Below are 14,960 nucleotides of genomic sequence, written 5' to 3'. Positions count from 1 at the left end.
CAAGTTTTTCGATTCATCAATATCGGTCTCAAACCGATCCACTTCTCAATCCAGCATCGTCGATCCCAATCCGGTTCTGCCCATCTCTTCGGTATTATATATCCAGTTCCCATTCCGACTTGCTGCTCAATAAAGACATTTACTTTACTGTCATCGCATTTGGACCCATCATCCTCTACAGTTCATATTACTCCTCTTCAGCTTCCCACGCCTGTTCCGCTTTAACTCATTACCTCAGGTGTGACACAGGGACACCAAACCAAGTCAGCACAATAGTATAACCTGGACAACCACTGAGCATAGAGTATAACCGCTTAAGTAACTTGCATGTAATGTCCCAGCGGTATGATGGAATGAGACTGCGGATGAACTCGCCGGCTTAGCACTGATAGGTGATAGTACACAGGCAGATGAAAGTGATATACTTGCTATCTTAAGGTGGGTACACCTGACAGTTATATCTGCAGATTGAGTGATCTGCAGATATATCTGCAGATGATGGTCGTTCATACACACTGAATGGCCATCATCTGGGTCTTTCTGAGGATCCCGGCGACCAGGGGGGCGTGTCCCGGCGGTCAGTGGGCGTGTCCCATCCCCCTCCTCGCGGCTGCCGCTGTGTGTGTACGGGCGGTCTGCAGTCCGCCCGTACACACCTGCCGATTGACAGATATGTGTGCTGCACAGCCAATGCGATATATCGGTGAACACATATCATGGGTACACACTGCCTGACGGGTAGCAGATACATTGGCCGATCAATTGATCGGCCAATGTATCTCTCAGTGTGTACCCAGCTTTAGATGAAGGAGTAGAGCAGGTCTGTATGCGGCGTGGACGGGTAATGGAACACAGCAACAGATAAAAGACAGGTATGCATGCAGTGTGGACACTGATGCCGGCAGGTGAACGATACTCAGCATAGATGGTAAATAGGGAGAACCCACAAAGTAGCAGATGAAGTCACAAAGGACACAAACACAGGATACAGGAGTAAGCCTGGAGCCTTGAACTATCCAGGGTAGGAATACTTAATTCAGGGGATGGGTTGCATACAGGAACTGGTTTATACCACTTTCAGACGTACTATCTGGGAATTTCCATGCTCAGATCTGGGTTTTTAACCTCAGCAAAATCTGGGTTTTTGCTAGAGACCCCGCTTTCACACTACACCTGAGACCTGGGAAATTCCCAAGTCGACCCCTTTCAGATATAAGCAGGGTTTTTCACAGTTTTTTTTTCACTTTGCTGGCCCACAACAAAAAGATTATGCTATAAATATAATAAAAGGTAAGATATTTACTTTTTTTTTTTTTCAAAGATCAAAGACTTTTGTTAAGGGCTAAGGACCTCATTCAGACCCTGGTCGCAAGCGCTGAGCGCTCACAACCGGGTCGATGTTAAGGCCCTGCGCACACGCAGCGGCCGCACTGCGCGTGCGCAAGCCCCGGAGCGAGAGAGAAACTCCCTCGCTCTGGAGCTCACTACAAAAGGGCCGGCTGTTGATGTTAATCGACAGCTCGCCCCGTTTTGTAGGCGGGGCCGGGGGGTGGCTACACAAACAGAGGCGTTCCCAAGCGAATGCCTGCCGTTTTGTGGGTGGCCACACTGACATCAGCAGTGATGTCAGTGGGGAGCTTCCTGCTCGATCAGAGCAGGAAGCTCCCTGGGGCTTGCGGTTGCCGAGACCCTAAACCCCGATGGTCGCGATGGACTTGACCATCGCGACCATCAACCTGGTCGGTCGCTAAACTGTGGGTGGTAACCCACAGCTTAGCTAGCGACCAGGAGGCCGCACAAAAAAAAAGCGGCCACCCTCATTCAGAGAGAGCGATCGCTTCTTGCGACCGCCTCTGAATGAGGGCCTAACTCCCAATTTTGCTCCATATGAAGAGAGATTGAATGTTCATGTTAAGAATATATATATATATATATATATATATATATATACTGTATATATATGTGCCCACTGTCAATGTTCTCCTATGCACTGTCCCCACTGGGACCGTTTTCCTCCGCATTTGACCTCGTGTGCTCTCCGTCTGCCGCTGATGATCTCATCAGAATGCAGCAGGCAGCCCTAGCTGGCCAATAGGAAGCATCTAAGTGCAGCAGTAAAATCCCGGGTTGCACCATTCAGTCCTGAGCAGGGTTGTCTTTCCGGGACTTAAGTCCCGGGAAATACCCTGGCCAATTGCAGGGGCAGCAACCCGAGAATCTATTCTCGGATTTTTGCCTTTCAGACATACGCATGACCCGGGAAATTTGGCCGAGGCAGGCCAAAAACCCGGGAATCTCAGTATGTCTGAAAGGGGTATTAAATAGGAGGTGGTTAATAGCCAATGGTGAGTACACAGGTGCATTAGTTAATCGCAGGGAGGCGTCCCTGGGATGTCTTGAAAAGTGAAATGAATGAATGAGTCTGAAAGGGATGCTAAGACCCCGATTCATGACACTCCCACTACAGAAACAAAAACATAAATTACAAAGCAAACTAATCTAGTGTTTCACAGGTAACAGGTGGTGAGCACAGGTAACTCTCTCTCAACTATGCTGAGAAACACATTGCACTGGCAATGAAGTGAGGCTCTGACCTCCCTAAATACCAAGTGCTGACTGACCAGAGAGAGCATGTGACAAACCAGGATTGGGCGATTAGGTCACGTGACCGGAGGCAAGATGGCGGCGCCCATGCCGGAGCAGAACGGAAGCACCACCAGGCCTCACCAGCCCAAAGTGACAACATGCCCTCACAGAACCACGCACAGCCAACGCCATAGTGACCTCACAGGTAATACCCATCGACCACCATGCCGAGAAACCCTGGTCGTGACAAAGGGTAGAGATGGATCTCCTTCCGTAGATGTACGATGACATCATCTGCCAGTGTCCAACGTCATTCCCTAGCATCCAAGTGAGCATAGAGGGGGAATATATTCTTGTGACGAGCGGAGCGAGCCACTGTGCCCGCAAGGGGCCAAATTTGTAATTCTTGTTGAAAGTGTGGGCAGAAATCTCTCTACTGAAGGGGTTTTATGCTCTTCCATTTACCCAATAGTGCAACAGCACTCCCACTGTGTCTCATCCCCCGAAGCCAGGACTAAGACTGTGGGCTCTATTTATTAACATTATTTTTACTAAAATAAAGTAAAAAAGGGTGTTTTCACACCATTTTCACATTATTTTAGTATCACCTAAAATTAATAAAGGGCAGTTGGAGTAGAATATGAAAAATTCTACTCCAAGCCCTAATTATCACATATTTTTAGTAATCAGATCGCATTTCCCATAATTGTAATGGGAAATGCGATCTGTCTGGTAGTTACTAAAAATAAATTGTGAAAAAATACCGGGGGAAGCCCTGTGATAATAATGCCACCTAGAGGTGGCGCTATCCAGGGTCTCCCCCAGTTACCGGACTCCTGCTCTGCTGTAACTGGAGTAGAGCCCGGAGCTGGCCCCAGTGATCAGCTGTGTGGTCTAAACAGACTGCGAGCTGATCACTGCTAAAAAAAAAACTAACTTACCAAAGTCCAGGGATGTCCTCCCTCCGGTCAGCTGGTCTCCCATCCTGTAATGTGACCTGGTCATCAGCTGACCGGTTCACAGTGCAGGATGTGAGAGCAGCTGACCGGAGCCACGGAGGACATCAATGGAGCCCCAATCACCAGAGGTAAGTCAAGTTAAGGGAAGGGGGGGTGCTGCGGGGGTCTCAAGGGGTCCACAGGGGGGGCGCGATCGCGGGGGGATAGCGCTTCGAGTCGGTGCATGCGCTGGACCTCGTCACTGTATTTTTTGTGAGAAATACAGTGATAAGGCTGCAGAGGGGATTCTCAGGGACAGAGCTTTATCGCAAGCTCTGTCCCTGCAAGGGATTTTTAATAAATCCCTGTGATATTGCCTGTCGGTAATATCACACTACAAGCTACATTTTAATGCAGATTCTAGTAAATAGGGCCCTGTGTCTCTCATAGACAGTCACAGATTCTGAGTCTGAGACTGTCTGTGAGTGACAAACTCTACAGCTGTTGGCACCCCGACTTATGGTCACCCCCTCCCCCACTCGCAGCCGTACCCTGCCCCGCTCATGACCGGACCTCTCCTCCCCTGATCATAGCTGGGCAGCAGGCAAGCCGCAGCCTAGTTCCTACTGGGTCATAGGCACCCGCCAGTATCGCCTTGTGCATAATCCGACACTCTCTACTGTCTCTCTTTTGAACTCTAATCCCAGACCCTCTTTCATTACAAATTGTGGGGCAGATGTATGAAGCTCTGGAAAATGATAAAGTGCAGAGTGATAAACGACCAGCCACTCTGTCATGTTACAAGCTGTGTTTGAAAAACGACAGTTGGGAGTTGATTGATTGGTCGTTCATCACTCTCCACTTTAACACTTCCCAGAGCTTCATACATCTGCCCCAACTGTCTTATGTAAAATATAGTGCTGTATTTAAATTTTCTCCCGGGTTCCCAAAAATCTCTGGCTCAGGCTTGCCTACCCTCCCGATTTGGTCGGGAGCCTCCCGAATATCGGGTGCCGCTCCCGACCCCCCTGAAAGGCAGGCAAGCCTCCCGGCTGCCGCCTGCCCCTCTGACTACCTACTAGAAACCCCTGCAGCGGGGGGGGCCCGATGACGCGATTTGCGCTGAATCGCGTCATCATGGCTCCGCCACATGCTTCACAATGCCTTTATTTTTGGCATTGTGAGGAGGGGGCGAGGCCACGATGACGCGATCATATGGTCCCATTGCCCGGCCACGCCCCCCACTGAATGCAGACATTCAGCTTCCTCCCGGAAGAAGGGAGCTGAATGTCGGCAATTGTGCTCTGGCTCCTTAACATTTATTACAGTCCATCCTGTGTATTTTTGGGAGATTTGTTTTCTGGCATTTATACAGTAGCTATGCCTCTTCCCACTCCCACCTCCAAAATGTTGCCTGTGCTGCTCCCCTCCACTGGATCTCCCACTGTCTCCCTATCAGACTCTCTTTTCCTCTCAAAAGCTTCAAATGAGCTTTCAAACCCCACTTATTTTTTTAAGTCTTCCAGCTATCATCAAAACCAGTGGCATATTTACCTAGGTGCTGCAGCCCCCCCAATAAAATCCGCCTCCCTCCAAGCACTGTGCTCGGTGAGCAGTGTTTCAGAAACCTTGCTTCTGTGTCAAGATGCAGCCGGGTAGTTTCTAAAATGTTCCCACGAGGACGCTGAGCTAAGGAGGACGCCGGACACCATCTCCAGATGCCGTACAGACGCCATCTCAGTAGACAGAACAGCATCTCTGCTCGAGAGCAACCATTAAATCTAGTTTGGTAATGTCTGTCTCCTTGGGTATAGCCTGCCCTTGTCCCAAGATTGAAAGCTCTCTGAGGTTTCTTCACAGCATACAGCATACCAGAGAGCCAAATTATTCAGACAAAACTTAGGGTTTTGCATTGCTTCATACATTTACCCACGCTGTGTATTTAATGCCATGTGTTTCTTGTATAAAAATGCACTGGGTATATAATATAAAAGTGATTGCCAGGACCTGAGGATTATCAGGTAGTTTTTGCAGAGCAGAAAATGCTGTGTACTCCCACAAAACATATGAGACTATCTCAGGGACGGATTGGGATGGAAAACCAGCCCGGGAAATTTTTGGAAGCAGCCCTGATGGGGGCGGGCTCTGTTAAAACTGTGGAGTCTGTTGAGGGAATAGAATATACCCTCCTTATAGGGCCTGATTCTAAATTGGGTGCAGTTGCAGCTACTACTAACCCCTTGCATGGTGCACAGCCGTGCACAATGTGCAAGGACCGAGACACCCACTTTTGTCTTTAGACATTACCATCAGATGCGTCATCTGCTAGGTGCAGCAGATTATCCATCAAGTATGGCCTCCAACGTGCGTGGTTCAGCGTCTCTGCACGCACCTACTTTCAGCAACACTCCTGTATCACTCCAATAATACACCTATCATCGTAGTGATAATATATATATATATATATATACACACACACATAGTATATAGCAAGTGATTGGGCGGCACTTTAGGTGTGTGTGTGTGTATATATATATATATATATATATATATATATATTCAGGCAGGAAGACATATGTTGGGTATAAATAAAATTGTTTACTTACTGACTGTCACAGTCACAGGCTGTCGGTGTTCATGTTGCTGCTGTGCCATCTGTGTACTCTGTATGCCAGCTGCTTGTTGTTGGAGACAGTGCCAGTGTGCCGTGCATGGTACAGAGATGATCCTGGAGGCACTGAGGCAGACCACAGACAGCATGGAGGTGGAGCCGTCAGTAGTGACTGACAAGTTCTGCAAAGGCTTATGGGGGAGTTGCAGCGGCTGGGCGTGCGCAGCAGCTCCCCCATTGGCCATTTTTGTTTAGGTCTATAGGCTTAACGCTGAGCTCCGATCGCGGCAGCTGGATCGGAAGTGGGGTGACTGAGGGAAGGATGGCTGCCGACATGTGCAGTAGAAGCGGCAACGCTGCCCGCAGGGCCGAATTAAGGTCTGTTGTCAATAAATTTGTGGGGGCCCATATATATATATATATATATATATATACACATACTCACACGCAGTATATATACATGTGTATATGTACTGTAGCTATTTTTTTCTTTTTTAAATCTCAGGCAATTACACCTTGACAGTTTAATATATATATATTCACATATATATATGTGTACATATATATATATATATATATATATATATACAGTCAGGTGCATAAATATTGGGACATTGACAGAATTTTCATATTTTGGCCTCTATTCACCACCACAATGGCTTTGAAATGAAACAAACAAGATGTGCTTTAACTGCAGACTTTCAGATTTAATTTGAGGGTAATTACATCCAAATCAGGTGAACGGTGTAGGAATTACAACGGTTTCTATATGTGCCTCCCACTTTTTAAGGGGCCAAAAGTAATGGGACTATCAACTCAAAAGCTATTTCATGGACAGGTGTGGGCTATTCCCTCGTTATTTCATTATAAATTAAGCAGGTAAAAGGTCTGGAGTTGATTCTAGGTGTGACATTTGCATTTGGAATCAGTTGCTGTCGACTCTCAATATGAGATCCAAAGAGCTGTCACTATCAGTGAAGCAAGCCATCATTAGGCTGAAAAATCAAAACAAACCCATCAGAGAGATAGCAAAAACATTAGATGTGGCCAAATCAACTGTTTGGAACATTCTTAAAAAGAAAGAACGCACCAGAGAGCTCAGGAACACCAAAAGACCCGGAAGACCATGGAAAACAACTGTGGTGGATGACAGAAGATTATTTCCCTGGTGAAGAAAAACCCCTTCACAACAGTTGGCCAAATCAAGAACACTCTCCAGGAGGTAGGTGTATAAGTGTCAAAGTCAACAATCAAGAGAAGACTTCACAAGAGTGAATATAGAGGGTTCACCACAAGATGTAAACCATTGGTGAGCCACAAAAACAGGAAGACCAGATTAGAGTTTGCCAAACAACATCTAAAAAAGCCATTACAGTTCTGGAACAACATCCTATGGACAGATGAGACAAAGATCAACTTGTACCAGAGTGATGGGAAGAGAACAGTATGGAGAAGGAAAGGAACTGCTCATGATCAAAACAACCACCTCATCAGTGAAGTATTGTGGTGGTAGTGTCATGGGCGTGGGCATGTATGGCTGCCAATGGAACTGGTTCCCTTGTATTTATTGATGATGTGACTGCTGACAAAAGCAGCAGAATGAATTTTGAAGTGTTTCGGGCAATATTATATGCTCATATTCAGTCAAATGCTTCAGAACTCATTGGACGGCGCTTCACAGTGCAGATGGACAATGACCCGAAGCATACTGCAAAAGCAACCAAAGAGTTTTTTAAGGCTAAAAAGTGGAATGTTATGCAATGGCCAAGTCAATCCCCTGACCTGAATCTGATTGAACATACATTTCACTTGATGAAGACAAAACTGAAGGGAAAATGCCCCAAGAACAAGCAGGAACTGAAGACCTACCTCCTGGAGAGTGTTCTTGATTTGGCCAACTGTTGTGAAGGGGTTTTTCTTCACCAGGGAAATAATCTTCTGTCATCCACCACAGTTGTTTTCCATGGTCTTCCGGGTCTTTTGGTGTTCCTGAGCTCTCTGGTGCGTTCTTTCTTTTTAAGAATGTTCCAAACAGTTGATTTGGCCACACCTAATGTTTTTGCTATCTCTCTGATGGGTTTGTTTTGATTTTTCAGCCTAATGATGGCTTGCTTCACTGATAGTGACAGCTCTTTGGATCTCATATTGAGAGTCGACAGCAACTGATTCCAAATGCAAATGTCACACCTAGAATCAACTCCAGACCTTTTACCTGCTTAATTTATAATGAAATAACGAGGGAATAGCCCACACCTGTCCATGAAATAGCTTTTGAGTTGATAGTCCCATTACTTTTGGCCCCTTAAAAAGTGGGAGGCACATATAGAAACCGTTGTAATTCCTACACCGTTCACCTGATTTGGATGTAATTACCCTCAAATTAAATCTGAAAGTCTGCAGTTAAAGCACATCTTGTTTGTTTCATTTCAAAGCCATTGTGGTGGTGAATAGAGGCCAAAATATGAAAATTCTGTCAATGTCCCAATATTTATGCACCTGACTGTATATATACACACAGTATATATATATTATATATATATATATATATATATATAAAAGCCCCCACACCTTGCCCGGACGCTTACTATAAAAATCCGGAGTACAGCGTTTAGCTGTGTGAGCTCCGGTCCTTGGTCTCCTCCTCGGCGGCTCAGCTGTTATTACCTGTTACCGCGGCCGCTGAGGAGCTGTCACAGTACCAGACTTGCGAGAGTTTACTCCTCTCGCGAGACTGGGGACCTCATTCAGTCGGTCATTGCGGCCGCTCGGTCGTAAGGTAAAAGGGGCCGGATATGCAAATGAAGCGCTCGCAAGTTGCGTCGTTAAGATGTGATCGTTAGCTGGACGAGTGAGGGGAGGATGCGGCCGTAAGACTAAAAAAACGCCCCCTTCTCGTTCGCATTACACGTCATGTCCCGGCATATAAGGATTAATCGAGACCATCAGGAACCATCGGAACTGGTCGCAGACCTTAAGGTTGACCATACCCTCTCTTAAGCACTACGATCAAGTCAGTGTAAAAACCTCCCATGTCACATGTGCCATGACACTACTTAGTTAATTATGCACTCCCATAAAACGCCGTTTGCATTGTCAGGCACGCCTGCGTTCGGATCTCCACTCCCCCGTTCACAAGCACCTTCCCCTGTTACCACCCATAAACGCCTCATCCTGTCACTCAAACTAACGACCTGGCCAAGTTGAAGGAGAGAGCAATTTCTGATTGTAATAGCTAGTTTGCACACGCGCATTGCGAATTTTCCGCATGCGCAGTTAAGCGAACATCGGTGGCGTACGACCGTGCGGCCACAATGACCAACTCTGAATGAGGTCCTGGGACTGTGACAAGGCGCGGTAACAGGTAATAACAGCTGAGCCGCCGAGGAGGAGACCAAGGACTGGAGCTGACACAGCTAAACGCTGTACTCCGGATTTTTATAGTAAGCATCGGGGTAAGGGTGTGGGGGCCTCGGGGTTGCCGTCCAGCCCTGGCTGCACGGTCGGAGCTGAGCTCCGATCGCGGCAGCTGGGCCAGCACTGGGTGGCTAGGGAAGGTTAGCTGCCGGCCCTTAAAAGATATAAAAAGAGACCGGCCCAGCGTGAACCAGCCCGGCGTCCCGGCGGCCCAATCTGCCCCTGGACTATCTAAATATGAGTTATCTGCCCATTTATACCAATTACATTATTTTGTTATACAAAATTACATATTTATGCACCCACAAGGGTGGTTATATAACAAATCTGTAGGTTGTGTGCAGCCCTATATTGTTTGTGCACATTTCTACAGTCTGCACTGTGTAAATGTCCCTGTCGCCACCTTGCCCTTGAGTGGCCTGGCTGACTTACTGCTAATTACTCATAAATTGGCTAATTTGTGCAAATTTAACAAAACGTCACAAAGCAGCATTAGTACTGGCCTTTACTTCCTCAGCAATGACCTTTTATTAATGCAGTTATTTCTACCTGCAATCTAACTCCATCCCTTTTTTCATCAGTCTCATTACACCTTGGGGGCAGTTACATTTAAAAGTGATGCTAGCAAAGTGCTTCCAGAAGTCTGCATGTTGCTATACCGTAATTCATTTGTGGCATAATGTGTAAGGGGCATTACTGCGTGGTATAATGTGGTAGAAGAGGCACTATTACTGTGTGGCATAATGTGTTATAACTTATAAGGGGCACAACTACTGTGTGGCGTAAAGTGAATGGGCTCTGTGTGGCATAAGGTGAATGGGCTCTGTGTGGCATAAGGTGAACGGGCTCTGTGTGGCGTAACGTGAATAAGGGGCACTACTGTGTATCATAATTTGAATTAGGGTTACTATTGTGTGGTCACGTACTTTCCCAGTGAGACCACACCTGTTTTTTTGCTGTGCTCTCTCTTTCAATTGTAGAATGGGGATACCAATCCTCTTTATGTACACAAGGCACCAAAATGTGTAGTTACGGCAATGCATTGGTGTGCACAGATGTGTCCTCCTCTGTGCTCAGTACCCCTGCCCTAAAAAGTTCCTATAGTGATCACTAATTAATCCTCTACAACTGCTAAACTAGGGCTTGGTCAACTGTGAAATGCCTTCCCTTTTCACTGTGTGTGACCTACACCAAGGAAGTGCCAGCTTTACCTAAGAGAAGAACCAATCAAATTCCAAATGTCTGACTGTAGCACATGTATGAATCCTCTGCAGGATGCGCTCTGTTGTGTGTATTTTAGTACAGAGATAGATATACACTTGTATGTTGTTCTAATATTAATTATGTTTGTAAGAGCATAGACTAAGAAGTGGGAGGAGTCAGGAATAGTAAGGGGAGGAGTATATGCCCAGAGTCAGATGCTGACGTGAGGTGGGCCTGTGTGCTTTAAATGCCAGAGCCTATTTTCAGTCCCAGTACAGCCCTGCCTGAGACTGGAAATCCGGACCGCGATTAGCAGAGAGAGTGCTTCCAATGGGAATCCTTTCCATGAGCCCTATTCGACTACTAGGGGCTGCAGCCAAAGCAGTACCTAGATGGTGCTTCTGAGCATGTGCCGGTCGCAGGCCATGTCAGATGCATTGCGCATGTGCAATGCACCTGACAGGAGCCGGCCGGACCGCTGACCAGACTGCTGCACGGGCAGCTCCCTGGAAAGAAAAAGGTAATAGCAGGGGTTAAAGTGAGCCAGAAGGGGCAGAACTGCATTCCGTCACTTCTATTTGGAGACGGAACCAGTTCCGCCTCCTCTGGCCCACCTCAGCCGGCGCAGCAGGGAGGCTCCATTTCCCGGGCACCCGCTGAGATTTTGTTACCAGTGGGCGCCTGTCTTCTTCCCCACAGTGCCAGTGGCAGCCGGAGGCTGGAGTTCACTCTTGAGCTCCGGATTCTGCAGTGCGCACTATGGGAGAGACGTCATGATGTCTCTCCCATAGTTCAGAGGAGCAGCTTGTTGGACGGCTGTGGACGCAGGAATGGGGCTTAAGGTAAGAATTGTGTTGTTTTTTTTTGTGTGTAAGTGGCACCACTATAGGGGGCATTACTATTGGGGGCACTACTACTGGGGCCATTACTATTGAGGGCATTACTATTCGGGACACTACTACAGGGATCATTACTATTGGGGGAATTACTATTGGGGGCACAACTACAGGGGGCATTACTACTGGGGCCATTACTACTAGGGGCACTACTACAGGGGGCATTACTACTGCGGGTTCTGCATAAGGCGCACTACCACTGTGGGCACTGCATAAGGGGCACTACTACTGGGGGCACTGTATAAGGGGCACCACTCCTGGGGGCACTGCCTAAAGGGCACTACCATTGTGGGCACTGCAACTATGGGGGGCACTGCATTAGGGGCACCATTACTGGGGGCACTGCATAAGGGCACCACTACTGTGGGCATTGCATAAGTGGCACCACTACAGTGGGCATTGCATAAGGGGCACTACTGCTGTGGGCATTGCATAAGGGGCACTACTACTGTTGGCATTATGTGTATTAGGGGCACTACTACTGTGGGCATTGTGTAAAAGTGGCACTACTGTGTCATAACATGAATAAGGGACACTACAATGTGGTGTAATGTGAGTCAGGGGCACTATGGGCCTGATTCAGACCTGATCACAAGGCTGCGTTCGTACGCAGCCTTTCGATGTTTGCAATCTTCGCAGGCCAAACATGTACTAAGAACCTCTATATAACACCATGTTAATTGATAGTTTATTATATATTTTTTAGATTTATTATTCTTAGTGTGGCACCCCACCAACACCCTGTGTTCCAACTTCCTACCCACACTGATCTGCCTCTATGAAAATGTAAAATATTAATGTGACTCCTGCCATTGTCTAATATAGGGTATGATTTAACTGGTTTCATTAAGGTTCAGGGACTATTTGCACTGCTCCCTCAGTGGTGGTGGACATTAGGGGACCAGTGAGTACTGTAGCAGACTCAAGGATTTGAACTAGAGAAAAATGGCAGTTGGTGTGTGCAGTTGGTAAGGTAGCTTGACAGGAGAAGGGGCTGCGCTGCCTTGATGCTTACCAGAGGGCTGCGGCCGTACTCCGGGACAAGCAGCGGAGGTCTCCGAGGTGGGGAACATCCGATGGGACCAAGTTGTGTCATCCGGGAAGGTTCTTGAGAGCAATCAGCCTAAGAGGGGTGTGTCGGACGACCCCTAAGGGAGTGCCCCAGGCGGAGCTGCAGAAATAGAGAGAGACTGAGCTTGTAAAGGAGCCGGAGGTTGAGAGCTGATACTGGAGGGGTAAGAAAGCTGCTGCAACCTCCCAAATAGACACTCAGTGACATTAGCGCCTATTAACTGGAGGCCTACAGTTGTCCACCATTACATATGCACAGCAGTCCCTGCAGAGATCAGCGTGGTGTTTATAGACTACATTCATAATAGTAAGATTAACCCCCTGATACTGCATAATGGAGGTTAGGTACAACAGTTACCAGCAGTGTTAGGGTGACACTTCAGTGCCAGCACCTGTAATACTCTCGCTATGAACTAAGGTTGCTAAGCAGAGAAGGTACTGACTGTAACACCAACACCATCGCAGCAGGATAAGTTACAGAGGATTACAGTGTTGCATTAATTAGAGACAAGTACTGTAGCTGGAGCAGTTTAAGAACATCTGTACAGGACTTGGCAAAGACAGAGTAGATTGCCAGTTAAATAATTCCCAAAGAACTGTTCTTCATATCCCGGGCAACGAAGGGTGCACCCTATTAACTATTTTAGCGCTGAAATAGTATTGTATGAGACTTGTAAAGTGCAGTAGTGTGAGGAAAACATTTTCCTAAAAAGGTGTATAGAAAACTTCGCAATTGTATTCTTGATGTAACCTTGTCCGTTTATCATACTCACGTGAGGTTTTTGTATATATTTTAGAGATGTTAGGGGAATTGCAAAATTAGTCATTTGTTAATTGCCACTAGAGCATACTTACCCATTTATAGTTTGCAGGTTCGAAGTCCAGAGTTCGCTAGTGATCTGCAGGTTCCTAAAAAATAAAATAAACATAAGAAAGGATTCACTATTGCCATCTTTATTGTTATACTATGTTGTCTGATTACATTGTGAATAAACTCATAGTTTAGGGTATCACAAATAAGCAGCGGAGGATATTTTCTAAATCTTTATCCTTTAATTTCTGGATTTTGCCAGCCAGAGAGGAGTGGGTCCCTACGTGTTGGAAGAGAGAAGGTTTAAAGCGGATCCTCAGGTTTGCCTTTTGTCGGTCACAGTGTTTGGCATCTTTTTCCGGATTGCACACTTTCACCCACAGGATGTGGTCCAGCAGCCAGTCAATGGGCTTGTCTTTGTAAAACATGAGGATAAACTCCACAATCAGACTGAGGTCCACAGATTTGAAGAGTTTCCCAAGAAAGCCGAGCTGGGAGAACTCCAGAATCATCCACTCCTCAGAGGGCTGCTGAAGGGCAAAGTTCTTCATTTTGCTTAAATAGTTGGGTTTGGCCACAATGTCATCCTCCAGCTGCACATAGTATGTGCCCTTTGATTGGGCGTACATCATTAAGAAGCATTAAATCCAGATTTTGTTTTGTCCTCCACCTGACACGCTCTCTGGGATCACCTAAAGATTCCCGAAGCCGTGAAAACTCGAGGTAAAAATTGGGAGGATATAACTTCTAAAAGGCCAGATTGGATTTCATTTGGGAGTGTCTATTTGGGAGGTTGCAGCAGCTTTCTTACCCCTCCAGTATCAGCTCTCAACCTCCGGCTCCTTTACAAGCTCAGTCTCTCTCTATTTCTGCACTCCACCTGAGGCACTCCCTTAAGGTGCCCACACACACACCGACTTTTCATCCAATTTGGCCGATTTCGACGAATCGTGACGACAGATCATGTAAAAAATGGCCAAATCGTGAGTTTCTATACTTGATCACGATGCCGATGCGCATCCCCGCTCGTCGTACATCGCATCTTCAGATCTGCCGTGCTGTAGGGCAGATTAGCCAATCTGGGATACAAAGCACTGGCTGCACGATAGATCTTAAGTCAGATTGGACATTTTTAACTCCAAATCGTGACCACGACTGCCTGGGGAGAGTTCAGGGAGAGTTCAGGGGAAATCGTGTACATTGGCTGATTGGGAGCAAGTCGGTATGTGTGTGGGCACCTTTAGGGGTCGTCCGACACACCCCTCTTAGGCTGATTGCTCTCAAGAACCTCCCTGGATGACACAACTTGGTCCCACCGGATGTTCCCCGTCTCGGAGACCTCCGCTGCTCGTCCCGGAGTATGGCTGCAGCACTCAGGTAAGCATCAAGGCAGCGCAGCCCCTTCTCCTGTCAAGCTACCTCACCAACTG

The 14,960-nt window shown here is 47.0% G+C and overlaps 1 pseudogene; it reads right to left on the bottom strand.

The window, feature by feature from the left end:
- Positions 1-13,721: 13,721 nt before the first annotated feature.
- On the bottom strand, positions 13,722-14,159 carry LOC148507891 (alpha-1,3-mannosyl-glycoprotein 4-beta-N-acetylglucosaminyltransferase B pseudogene; annotated as a pseudogene).
- Between the last annotated feature and the right edge of the window lie 801 nt (positions 14,160-14,960).

The sequence above is a fragment of the Taudactylus pleione genome, unplaced genomic scaffold (assembly GCF_031769625.1).
Source record: "Taudactylus pleione unplaced genomic scaffold, aTauple2 ptg000380l, whole genome shotgun sequence".
NCBI lineage: Eukaryota > Metazoa > Chordata > Amphibia > Anura > Myobatrachidae > Taudactylus > Taudactylus pleione.
The sequence above is the reverse complement of the archived record's forward strand: the minus strand, read 5'-3'. Positions and strand labels throughout refer to the sequence as shown.